This window comes from Phocoena phocoena, chromosome 3, assembly GCF_963924675.1.
Source record: "Phocoena phocoena chromosome 3, mPhoPho1.1, whole genome shotgun sequence".
Taxonomy (NCBI): Eukaryota; Metazoa; Chordata; class Mammalia; order Artiodactyla; family Phocoenidae; genus Phocoena; species Phocoena phocoena.
The window spans coordinates 10,173,565-10,187,977 of record NC_089221.1 but is presented as its reverse complement, the minus strand read 5'-3'; positions in this window follow the sequence as shown (position 1 = coordinate 10,187,977).

Below are 14,413 nucleotides of genomic sequence, written 5' to 3'. Positions count from 1 at the left end.
TCATGGAAAAGCCATTGGGGCAACGTCAACCTGGACAGATGCACAGTTATACATAATCATTGTTTATCCCACTTATTGTGAGTACTCATATTTTTGTCTAAGAAATGTCAACATGTTTGTTGATGAGTACTGTCCCGGACCCTGCTGGGGGTGTTAACTAAAAATGGTAGATGCAGCTTTCTCAGTCCAAAAGAATTTGAACATGGGAACACATGTGATTCCAAGGATCCAGATAACCAGCTGAGGAGCCTGTAAAAGATGAAGGTTAATAATTTTTTTTTTTTTACTGAAAAATTGTTGGGGTCATGATCAGGATAGAGAAGGGTTGCTACATCTAGGAAGATACAGACATGTTGGTCTCTATTGCTAGTTCTGCACTGAATGACTGATTTCTATTTCCTTAGCCTCAGTGCCTGTCATAGATGAAATAACTGGATGCTGGTGAATCCAAGGTGGTGAACTAGAAGGGAAAGATATTAAAATATAAGCCATCTAGTTGTAACAGAAATCAGCTTCTGACAGCTATAAAAAGCACCACAAAAAGTTGGCATGAAACTGCTCGAAAGCCCAGAGGTACAGAAAAGCCCTGAGAGGATCTGATTCTAAATTAAAGAATTCCCAGTGGAGGTTAGGTTTAGGTTAAGTAACGATTGATCTTAGTACTTGCTGAGCTGCATCGTTATTGCCTGTTTATATCTCTGTACCCTGCTCTAGGCCACAAGCTCTGAGTGTGGTTGTTTCTGTGTTATGGGGAGAGGGCTTCTCAGTTCTGAGCATGTGGCCTGCCAGGTGGTGGGTGTTGATTAAACATTTGCCCATAAGTGGATGAAGTGTCTTTAGTTATGCTCCAGTGACTGTAAGTCTGCACATTATATTTCAAATCTATGGTGTTTATTGTGGTTTGGTGGAGTAGGGGAGAAGGAGGGAGGTGGCCACAGGCTTCTAGAACCTCTTTGGACAGGGAAGTGGGATTCATTTTCAAACTACAGTGCTCATGCCGTCCATCCAAATTCTGATATGTCCTGGCAGCCTACATCTGATGAGAATTTCTGTTGTAAGGAACCAGTATTACTGGTGGAATATTTCCTGTTTTTGCTTTGCATCAAAGTGAAAAATAAGGGTGAGAACCACTGTAGAAAACAGCACATAATTTAGAATCATGAATGATACCAGTTAATGTATCAGCTTAGCGGTTCTAATAATAATGGCTGTTTTAATATATATTTGATAGAAAACCCATGGCATGCATTTCCTTTTGGTTAAGTAAGCCTGTGGAACATGCGGACATAACTGGGATGTCTCCATTCATAGGTCTCAGTACATGTAAATTACAGACAAAGTACCAAGGGGAAATGTGCAGTGTGTTATGGTTGGCTTTGCACACACAAATCTATAGCAGTGACAAAGTGAAAATTCTAAAGTAATGTTCGAGATTAAGTCTATGTTTTCTTGGATTTCCAATAAATTCTACCACGTAGATCACAGCTCTGAACTGTATGTTATATACTCTCATTTCTCTGGCCTTGGTGACCTTGGTACCATAATTGCTGAAGTAATACTGGGGAACATTGGTGTCAAAAGAAATAGAGGCTTATGAATATTATTTAAATTTAAAAACCTAACCAATACAGGAACTTAAAGATCTAAGCACAAAAATTGGGAAGCAGACAAGAGTAGGGATGGTTTAAATGAGCTAAATTCTCCTATATTAAAGTAGGAAGTCAAAAGACAATGTCTAATTAGATATAACAAGCATTCATGAGATATAATTTATAGGTGTGGAAGTGACCCGTAGGAGAAGCACAAATAGAAAAATGTTAGTGTCGCCAGCACTAAATGAGGAAATGAATGCAGAACGAGGTGGGAAAGGAAAGAGTTGCTTTTCAATATAAATCCTCCTGAACTATCTAACATGCAAGTATGTGAATATATTATTTTCATAATATAACATTTAAAAAGAGATGATATAAGCATTGACTTAATATATCAAATTGATTCAGAATTTTAAATATTTTTATTACAAGTTAATACAGATTCATTAGCAATTTGAGAAATACAGAAGAGCATAAATTAAAATAAAATCACCGGTGATCCATCCACTCAAAGGCAGTTGCTACTAGCAGTGTGGTGTCTGTCCTAGCAATTCCACCCCTGCCCCACAGATAACTTAATAAAATGGAATTTTAGAGTAATTGCTGTTCATTTGTAATGATAACTACTTCATGATAATAAACATCATCATAATGCTAACTAGTATTTTTTGTTATGATAGGTATCCTCTTAAGTGGTTTATAGATATTCTTTTTATTTCCCCAGCACCCTATGAAGTAAGTGCTTTTACACTCTCCCTGTTAGAGATAAGGTAACCAAAATCCAGAGTGTTAAGAACTTACTCAAGACACTAGTAGATGGCAGATTCTGGAAATGAACCCTGGAAATGAATAAACAGGAGTGATAAAAGATTGTCAACCAAATTTTGAATATGCGATACAAATTAGATATTAAGATATCTTTGATCCTTTAAAATTCCTGTAGGTATCTATTCTGTATTCAGTGTATAATGTAGACTCTGGTTATCAGTTCCTGTTGCTTTTATTCACTTTAAATTGTTAAAGTGTAATACTTTTTTTGAAATACATTTTAAAACATTTTAGAACAGTTTTATTTCTACAGAAAAGTTGATTAAGATAATACAGAGAGTTCTTGTATGTCCGACAGCTGGTTTCCCCTGTTATGCATTTCTTATATTAATATGGCATACTTATTACAACTAAAGAGTCGCTGTTGATACATCATTAATAACTGAAGTCTGTACTTTATTTCAGATTTCGTTAGGTTTTACCTACTGCCCTTCCTCAATTCCAGGATCCCATCCAGGATACCACTTAGATAACTCTTGCCTGTGGGTATTTCTCAATTTTCTCTTGTTTTTGTTGATGTTGACAGTTTTGAATAGTACTGGCCAGGTACACTGTAGGGTGACTCCTACTGGAATATGATGGTTTTCTCATGTGTGGACCAGCCTTAGTGTACGTGTGAATGTGATTTTCCATTGGTGATGTTAACCTAATCACCTGGCTGAGGTAGTGTCTATCAGATTTCTCTCATGTAAAGTAACCCTTTTCTCCTTTGCAGTCATTGTGCAGCCCGCACTCAAGGAAGGGGGAGCTATGTTCTACCCTTTTTGAAGCTGGTATATCTATATGAATTATTTGGAATTCTTTTGAATGAAAGATTTGGCCTTTATTCTCTATTTATTTATTCAATCCTTTATTAGTATGGACATGTGGATATTTATTTTATACTTTGGGTTATAATCCCATATTACTTTATTTTCTTGCTCAGATTGTTCCAGCTTTGATCAAAGGCGTTCCTGCGTCTCTTTGACATACTCCTATCTTTTTTTACTAGCACTTCCTTACTTTCTGACACCATAAGATGCCCCAAACTCATCTTTATTTTCTCCATTGCAGTCCTAGAATCAGCCATGTCTCCAAGGAGCCCTGGTTCCTTTTATTGGAGAATGGTGTTAAAAACCGCGAGTGGTAGGCGTGCTCACTGCTACCGGGGTGTCCTTGTTTTAGGCCCTCTCAGCTGACTGAGCAACAAATACACAGTGAGTGTACTCACCCATCAGTAATTGTTTCTGTGTGTAACAGTGTGTATCTGTATGAAGCTATCCATGAGTCCATGTGATGTCTGCAACTCGATTCCCTTACCACATGGATCATTCTAGCCTCTTACCCTTGTTTATGTGTAGCTTCCCGCTCTAAATATGAGGAATCTGGTTCAAACCATCTGCCATCCATTTACTTAGTCATTCACGGATAGTTTACACGGATAGCAGGAGCAGAACTGTTAACCTGCGCCCCTGTGGAAAATAGCATCAACTAGATGACAGTGCTTTAGAGCAGTTTATTTCCCCTTCAGTCTTGCAGACTCCTCATTTCTGAAGTTACTTAGGTCACACCTCTTTCCCCCTGCCCCTTCAGTGAGATTATTTCCTACATTTGTAAGGCAGTCAGATTGCTTCGTCACATTCCGCATTCCATTCTTGGATTCCCTGATCTCCTACATGATTTTTAAAATTTGCATACATCAAGCTTCACTCTTGTACTGTAAAGTTCAGTGGGTTTTGGAAAATGTATAATGTCATGTATCCACCGTTACAGTTTCATATTGAATACTTTCACTGCCCTAAAATATCTCCTGTGCTTCACTATTCAGCCCTTTTTTTCCTCCCTCAGAACCCCTGGCAACCACTGATCTGTTTACTATCCCAATAGTTTTGCTTTTCCCGAGTATCACATATTTAGAATCATACAGTGTGTAGCCTTTTCAGATTGGCTTCTTTCGTTTAACAATAGGCATTTAAGATTCATCCATGTCTTCTCATAGCATGATAGCTCATTTCTTTTTGTTGCTGAATAATATTCTATTTTCTGTGGATGTACTGCAGTTTATCCATTTACCTACTGAAGGAAATCTTGGTTGCTTCCAGTTTTGATAATGAATAAAGCTAAAAACATTCACATGCAGGGTTTCTTACCCCCTCCCCCAATTTATGGAGGTATAAATGACATGTAATATTGTGATATACATATATCTATTATGTATGTATTTAACATATATAATGTGACAATTTGGACATGTTTTCAAATAAGTTGGGTAAATACCTAGGAGTGTAATTGCTGGATACTATAGTAAAACTATATTTAGCTGCCAGTTGTCTTCCAAAGTGGCTGTACTGTTTTACGTCTCCATCAGCAATGAATGAGCGTTAAGTTGTTCTGTATCCTTGGTAGCAATTGGTATTATCAGTTTTATTCTTATTTTTTAGCCATTCTAATAGACGGGTAGTGGTATCTCGTTGTTTTAATGTGTAATGTATTATCTAAAAGAAACCATGGCTTTTACTTGAAATAGCATCTAGAAATTCCTAGATATCCCTGATTAGAGTCTTTGCGAATCTTACTCCAGAAAGTGTGGAGACTTTGAAAATACGGAGAACTCATATGAATCCTCAGAATGAATGCCAGCAGTTAAAATTTAGTAAGACTTTTTTTTTTAACTGATTTGAGCAGAAAAAAATGAGTGAAAAAAGAAAAAACATAGCAATACAGCAGGACCAGTTAAAGGGAAGTGTGGACACTGGCAATAAAACTTTGAATTCCAGGAGGAGTGGTATAAAATTATACGAGTCCTGGGATCTTCCTTTGAAATAGTAAGAGAAATAGCCTATAAAATAGTAATAAGTACATCTTCCATTGGAAGGGCACTAGGCAATGGCAGTCTGAAAAACCCCGGAAAATGAGCTGCGTTTGAGTCATGTATGGCAGGAAAAGGGTTAATTTCTTTAATATTTCACTAGCCTTCAGTTTGGTGGCACCTATCTTTCTTTTACCCCCATTTACTGAATCACTAAGAAATCCTATTGAGTCCACCTCTGAAATATCACAAAGCCCCCTAGTTTATGTCATCCATTCATAATTGGATGGTGGCAACAGCCTGTTCTACTCAATCTTGTCCACTTCAGATCCATTTTCCTCATTGGAACCAAAATAATCTTTCAAAAACACAAAGTTAAATTTCTTAACAGCTCTTCTTCCTATGAAAAGTGAAACTTCTTAATTTGGTTAAAAGCCTATGTGAACTCATCCCTTCTTAATAAATTATTTATACATCAAGATACTCTCTTCCTTCTTTTTAAGTCAAGGTCCCTGATCTTTGGTGTTTCAAGAGAAGTCTAGGACACTAGATTGTAAGTTTTTGAGAGCAAAGACTGATTTTATTATGTCATTGTTCATACAGAGTACTCAAAGGTTATTAGTTGAATGAATATACACTTCATAAAGTGTTTATTATAATGCACTTAATAATAATAAGTAAAATTTTCCAAATAGCTAACAGTAGGAAATTGTTAAATAAATTAGAGAGAGCCATATAATGAGCTACTATGTACTGTTAAGTTGGGTTTGACTTGTATTCTTGGTAAAGTATATGCACTGTAGCAAACAATAAATAAAGCTGTTTATATAGTATGATTCCAGTATCAGACACATATGGACATAGAGATGAGTTTGGGAAAAGGGTATCAGAACATTAGTACATTAATATCTCTTGAGTATCAGGACTATTTTTGTTTCTATGCCTTTCCTGTATTTTCCAAATACTCTATAGTTAATCATGGAATTGCTTATTTTTTCAAAATTCATTATAAAATATATTTTTGTATTCTATAGAAAACAAACTTATGGTTACCAAAGGGGAAAGGGGGGTGGAGGATAAATTAGGAGTTTGGGATTAACATATACACACTCCTATATATAAAATAGATAACCAACAAGGACCTACTATATAGCACAGGGAACAATACTCAGTATTTTTAAATGACCTATGAGGGAAAAGAATCTGAATATTCTTTTTTTGTTTTTTTTTTGCGGTATGTAGGCCTCTCACTGTTGTGGCCTCTCCCGTTGCGGAGCACAGGCTCCGGACGCGCAGGCTCAGCGGCCATGGCTCACGGGCCCAGCCGCTCCGCGGCATGTGGGATCTTCCTGGACCGGGGCACGAACCCGTGTCCCCTGCATCGGCAGGCAGACTCTCAACCATTGCGCCACCAGGGAAGCCCAAATATGTATTTTGAGTATATAAAAGAACGTATACATATATATGTTCATATATATATGTATATTTATAACTGAATCACTGTGCTGTACATCTGAAACTAACATTGTAAAAACTTAAAATAACTGGTTATTGTTTAGTGATTTGATATCATAGGATTACTTTTAACTTTGACAAAAGAAAAGTGCTAGCTTTATGTTCATGCAGTTAAAAGGTCCAGTTCTAAGTAATACAGTATAGCCAAGGGTATAGAAGCAGATACAAACACCAAAAAAAAAAAAAAAAACTCACACACAAAAAACAATTGCTGCCTATGGAGATTCCCCAGTTATATACCTGGAATGTTCTAGCCATTCTCATTTCAAATGCTGTTAGATACAGTGTCCCCCCAGCAGCACTGCAAAAAATGGAAATGATAATTGCTGAATTATCATAGGTAAGAAAAAGCCAGTGCTGACTTTACACATCTCTGTGCCTACTCAAATTAGGTTATTCACAACTGAGTGAAAGCCCAGGTTTCTTTATTAAACACAGAGCCAAAACCAGATGTGAGTTAAGAGAGATCCAAAAGCAACTGTGTCATCAATTCAATGTTTTGTACTTTGTAAACACAGCTATCACTGTTACTCACCCTAGGTAAGAGTTTGCTCATTATTACATTTGTTCTGTATTGGCTCAGAAAACAAAACCACTGTGTAACTTACACAAAAGCGCCCGTGCTTAACTAGCACCTATCAGGCATTTTGCCAGTGTGCTGTTTAACTTGGAACAACAACAGCACAAGAATGTATTCGTTTTGGAAGATAAAATTGTAAAAGAAAATTGTGGAAGAACACCCCCGGAACTGTGGAAACCATATATCATTCCTGCGGGAAATTAGCTTCTTAAATACCTTCTTTCTTTCAGCACTGATAGATGCAAAGAACACGCTCCTGAAGAACGGTAAGGAAACTCTGTCTGCAGGTCCTCATTAGGTAATTAGCATGCTACTGGACTCAGCAACAGTATTTTCTGGAAGTCCTAAAAGTACGAGAAGGGAAGTACAAAATGTATTTTATTATTTATAAATATCATAAAGTATCTACTACTGTATCTTTGGGCTTTAAATATAATACTCAATTTTAAAGAAGAATCTTCAGGTATCCCCTTAGCTGATTATGACAAAATGCTGTTATTCTGCTAAAAGATACTCTTGCTGCCTGATTATCTCAGTTGATTCCATTTTTATCAATCATTGTTTCATATATTGAAGAAGAGTCAAATGATAATAATTATAAAATCTTTTTTAGCCGACTGAAGGGTAGGCCATTTTTTTTCACTGTAATGGGTACCCAGCGGAATTCCTGGACCACAACAAATATCCGAAGCATGGATGAATAAATTAAGGAATTTATTCTGTCAGCTTGACAATTCAGCTAATTAGATTGTCAGAGTCAATAACATTCTTAATATGTATTATGTGATTCCATGACTACAGTACTGAGTATATCATGTCTATTTAGAAATTTGAAGTGTATGTCTCCATGTGTTTATGTCATTAAGCATTTTGAATCACACAGACAATATTAATATTCAGTGCTAGGGGCCCAGCTATCTTTATGCCGTACCATATTGAATCATCTTTGTCTTCAGCTCTTCTCAGCAGTTTTATACCTGCTAATAGGTGGTTACATAGGGAAAGCCCAAACTGATACTCTGTAATGTGAGTAATTATTTGAAGGTTTAAATTCCATTCAACAACATTTACTCAACATCTATAATGTATCAGTCCTTTTCAAATACTTTATTTCATTTAGTTGCTTCAGTGACCCATGAAGTGGATATATTATCACTTACATTTTGGGGAAAATATTATTGAAGTTAAGAGAAATTAATTCACTTGACATAGTAAGTAGCTGGGTGCGCAGCCAGTCTAAGATTCTGTAATATCCAGCTCTACCACCCTAGTCTGTTCCTCCTTGAAATAATTTCAGAGGGAGTTTGGTGTAGTAAAAAATTCATGCAGTATCTTGACATGAGTCTGAATCCCTGCTTTGCTGTTTGTTTGTAGTATGACTTTGAGTAAATTACATAAACTTTTCCAGCTCATTTTCTTTTTTTTTTAAATTTATTTGATTGAAGTATAGTTGATTTATAACGTGTTAGTTTCTGGTGTACAGCAAAGTGATTCTGTTATATATATATATATATATATATATATATATATATATATATATATATATTCTTTTCCATTATAGTTTATTACAGGACACTGAGTGTAGTTCTCTGTGCTATACAGTAGGAGCTTTGTTATCCATTCTATATATAATAGTTTGCATCTGCTAGTCCCAAACTCCCAATCCATCCCTCTCCCATCCCTGCCCTTTGACAGCCAGAAGTCTTTTCTCTGTGTCTGTGAATCTGTTTCTGTTTCATAGATAAGTTCACGTGTGCTGCCATATTTTATATTCCACCTGTGAGTGATATCATATGGTATTTGTCTTTCTCTTTCTGACTTACTTCACTTAGTATGATAATCTCCAGGTCTGTTGGTATTGCTGCAAATGGCATTACAGTACTATCTATACTGTTAAAACATTGTTTCATTATAAAGTGTTGCTAACACATATGCAACATTAAACAGCCCCTTCTTTAGATTTGGACAGAAAAAGGGGGGATATTTCCTAGTAGAGGTACAGTAACATCTCATATCTTCTCCCATTAAATTCTATGTAAATGTCTATAAATTGCCTGAAAGAAAATAAGCGCATTGAAAATAATATAACTTAAAGGGGGAGTAGAAGTTCATAAAAAGCAATGTTGGATGATTAAATGTTTTGAAAACACACATAACACCTCAAAGGTGGGGGGCAGTAAAAGTGAAGAAATGAACTCTAAGCTATGAAATTCTGCCACAAAATAAAGACATCGAAACCAGCAAAGAATCCAGATCTTTACTCCAAGAGATAAAAGAGTAAAACATGCGGTAAAGCAAAACAATATGGGATAAAAAAAAAATAAAAAACACCAGAGAAAGAAAACTACTGTAGAAATTATTAAAGTGACACAGAATGGGAAATTAAATCAGTGAAATAGGAGGTAAAGTCCTGACACAACTGGAGAATGTGGGAAAACTTGTTAAAAAGATAGAGTAGGTGACAGATCATGTAGGACCCAAAGGAAAAAGTACAGAAGTCCAAACCGAGTATACTGGTTTCCAAAGTGGCAGAAAGTATATCACATACTAAATTGCTGAGTATTTCCAAAGTAGAAACAGGAATTGAGTTTTCAGTTTGAGAGACATTATAGACTACCAAGAAAAATATGAAAAACACAAACTAATGCAGAGAAAATTATTTACAAATTTTATAAACATTAGGGGAACCTTGATATATGGTGTAAATTGAAAAATGTGCATTGTGTATAAGTCAACTCTTTTGGACGTTTCCCCTATTAACTGAAGGTCATGATATGTGTATATATATATATATATACACACATACCCACATATATATGTGTATGTATATATATACACATATAATATATATGCATATACGAATTTCACTAAGTGATATGTACTTGTGTAAATAAGTTACATATATATTTCCAGTATTATTTTACTGAAATAAATTGATGTTAAAGAAATGAAAAATTCACCTAAATGTTTCTCCACAGTTTCAGGATCACTTATTCTTGAATGGAGGGCTGTGACATTGCTGTGGAAATGTATGAATTATGACAATTAGTTATCCAGACAATTTGTATAAAGATGCCATTCATTATATAAGCACTGGAGGGAATAAATGAATATTTAAATAAACAAAGCAAAACTGTAATTTAACAATATCTTAAATTTAATGCTCAACAGGTCAGTCTTATAATAAGGAAAAAAAAGTGAAAATACAACATGTTATTGTTATGGTCTGAATGTGTCCTCCAAAATCCATATGTCGAACAACACCCCCCCCCCAATAATGTGATGGTAGTAAGAGGTTTTGGGTGGTGATTAGGTTTAGATGAGGTCATAAGGTCTCTTATAAGGATTAGTGCCCTTGTAATAGTCACTAGAGAGCTTGCTCCGTTATGCTCTCTGCCTTGTTCCGATACAGTGAGAAGATGGTCATCCATGAGGAGGAAGTGTGCTCTTACCAGACAGCGGATCTGAGGGGATCTTGATCTTGGACTTCTAGCCTCCAGAACTGTATCAAATGAATGTTTGTTTAAGTCACTCAGTCTTTGGTATTTAGTTACAATAGCCTGAACTAAGTCACCAAAAGGGATTTGATAATGGCATAAAACAAGCAAACTTCTTCTGCATGATCATCTGTAAAATCATATGGTAAATTAGAAGAGCTAATAGTGACTAAAATATGAAGTAAGTGGTAAAAACTTTAGTCCAGTGGGATGTGTGATCTATGTAACGAAAACTTAGAAATTTTATTTGAAAATTTGTGTAATCTTTTTTGTTTAGTAATGTTTTCTGGTGATCTATACCGTTTGATTTTGTACCCACATATACTATGCTCCTATTATGTGCCTTGAAGAAAAGGTAGAATACAGTGTTTAGGAAAAACTTCTTGATTGAATGAATGGCGGCTCTGAATCAAGACCCCTCTTTCCAGTGGATGCCATTTCTGCTCCAAACTACATGGGTTCATCCATCTTTGAATTCCTTAGAACACATTTACTTGTAGCACACCTTTAGTTAATTCAAGAACTAGTTATATATATTTGCTAGTGAATTATCCTCCTTAATAATAATGATAAAAATTGTAGGTACCTCTGTTTAGGAAAGTGTTACAAAATGGAGATCTCACATATTTAAATTTTAAATAGTTGTGTTGACACCAGAGCTTGTTTATTAGGAAAGAATTGCATCTTCACTGATCATGTAATCAACTTGAAATGTGCAATGTGCAGTGATAGTTTCAATGCATTTAGTGCAAAGTTCCTTAGGGAACAATGATAAAAAATGAAGTGCATGAGGGGAAGCTAACAAACTTAGATTTGAATGATGCTATTAATATTTTAATGGTTTCTCAATGGTTTAACAGTATATGGGTTTAAAAAAAACTTTTTTGAGGATAAGATTATTTTTCTGTGGTAATGCATTTCTAAAATATAAGCCAGCTTGAAAATATGTTGTCCAGTTTCTCAGGCATATCTATCCTAAATTGCAGACAACCTCTTTTGAATTTTATGGATGAGAAGTATTTTTTTAATTTGACCTCTTCCTCTGAATCATTCTTGAAAATGCTCTATTTCAATATAAATGTCTCCTCTGGATTCTTCTGGGTAAATAATTTATATTCTGACCTACTCACTTGCCATTTGAATCTGCATACAAAGTTCTGTTGCCCATTTTTGTCAGTGATATTCTAATTAGTGTACATATTTATGATGTATTGTTTCATGAAAATATTGAATTATAAACATAATTTTCTACTTAATTGAATATATTAGGATAATGTGTTTCATAATTCATATCACCCAGAAATGCTCCTTTGGAATGGTTTTACATTATTATTTACAAATAAATGCTAGTACATTGAAGATTGAAGATTTTACAAATTAGTAAGTTATGGTTTATAAAGATTAACTAACTCAAAGAACACTCAACAAGGAAAAAAAATATTGAAAATATTGAAAAAGCAAGATTCAGCCTTAGCCTTAGCCTCAGAATTCCGAGCTAGCATTCTTATTTATGAATGAAACTGCCTGCAATCTCCCTCAAATTCTGAAATAAAGATTATCTGCACCGTGAGAGGTACGAACATTTTCTAAATGATTTACAGTACATTATATGTGCTGTGTATAATGTGTTCAGTAAGTTTTAATGCAAAGCCTTTTCAAGCAAAACTTTTCCTGCTGAATACTTGCTGCAGAATAATGTTTACACCTATATAAATTATCTACATTTTAGAAAATGTCAAAGCATTTGGTGTTACTTTACACTTTACACACACACATACACACACACACACACTCACAAACCAGCAGTTATCAGAAGAACGGAAAGATTCTAATATACAAGAAAATGGTTCCCAGTATAAGGAAGTTATATGTAAAATATTTAACGAAGTACATTCATATCTTGGTTTGAAGAAACATAAGCCATTGAAACACTTTCTCTTTTGCTCTGTGGTACATTTAAACTGCATCCAGGGTTAAATAAAAGTTACTTAAAACATACAGAAAAAATAGAATGTTGCATTTTTGCATAGTTACTGATGGGGGAAAGGCAACACATGAGACCATCTTTTTTGTTAAATAAGTCTAGCAACTGTGCTTATGAATTAAATTGTCAAAATAAATTGATACAGGAAAATAATTAAAATTTACATCTATTGTTAGATAATCTTAAATTTCTAGGGTACTAGCAAATATTTATTGCCAAGCATATTTTGAAACAGTCTATTATTTTCATAATTGTTTAAAAAAATTCCACATGTAGAAATATGATTATAGACATTAGTATTTAAATTATTCAGATAAATAATGTGGAGATGTAAGTTTAGAGATGAGTTACTTGAGAACAGCATATTTAATACTGAACATTTAATTTGGGATAGTATGCTTACAAGTGATTATTAAATAAAATACTTATACAATTTATGTTTGATCATAAAGTTATCCTATAATAACGATACCACTGAACCCTTAATCTTTAGATACGTTCAAAATGAGGGAAAAAAATAATCCTTCTTGTCCTTTTCCCATTCTGATAGCCCTGGCTGGAGGCCAGGACCTTTCATCAGTCCAGATGAGGCATGGCCCGGGTGCAGGGCTGTGACAGTGACAGGAATGCAGAGTGTCCCTAGTGCCCTGTGACAGCAGTCAGGCTACTCCAGCTGAAATGATCAAGGATCATTTATTCAATTGCAGCAGTGAACGGAGGGGACTTTTAAAACTCTTTTCACAGTTGTTTCATCAAGAAAGCTCATTTAGGAAAAATACTTGCAACATCAATCTATATTAAAACTTTTCTTCTCACTTAATTTTGCCTTTTTTAGGATCTTTAATCACTCTTTTTCTGGTTTATTTGCTTTTTGACTAGTAATGAGATAAATGCAGGCACAACCCAGTGCGTGGGGGGGCCTTGGTTCTGTAAAAGACTTTAGTCCAGTGCTAAGTCAAAGGAAAAGATGGATAATAATTACAAACTTGTCTTTGATAGTTTGCTTTTTAAGTTTCACCAACTGCAGTATCACTAAATCTGCTCTTTTTGGTAGGAGTTTTCGGTAATTTCTATAGGTATTTAATTTTAGCAGCCATTTGTTTTTCTACTGAACTATTCTGTTACAAAAATATAAGTAAATGCATTGTATAAATCAACGTTCAGTTTTCATATGGATTTTTGTGGCACTTGACTATTTGAAGAATGAAACCATCCTACAAATGGCCCTAATACCTATGATTTTAAGTACAGTATTTCAGTTTTTAAAAAAGGTTGGGCTCATTACCTTGAAAACTGGCAAATGTTTATACTTGAAAACGTTGAAGGAAAGCAGTAAGAAGTAAATTAAGTGGTTCACAGTGTGAGACAGGGTTTTCACAATGCTGTGGCTACAGAAGGACCAACTGCCTGTTACTGGGGAATTCTTTTTTGGTAGGGATTATGCTGAAATACCACTGCAGATGAAAGCCCTCTCAGTCAAGGCTGGAGGGGAAGAACATGCCCCTCAATGTGCTCTGTTCAGAATAAAATAGCATAAAAATAATTTCTAAGGAAGTAATTGGACTGGATTGGACCTCAGGTGTGTGGGCAGAAACATGGCGTATGTGTGGGTTGGTGGAAGAGTGGCCC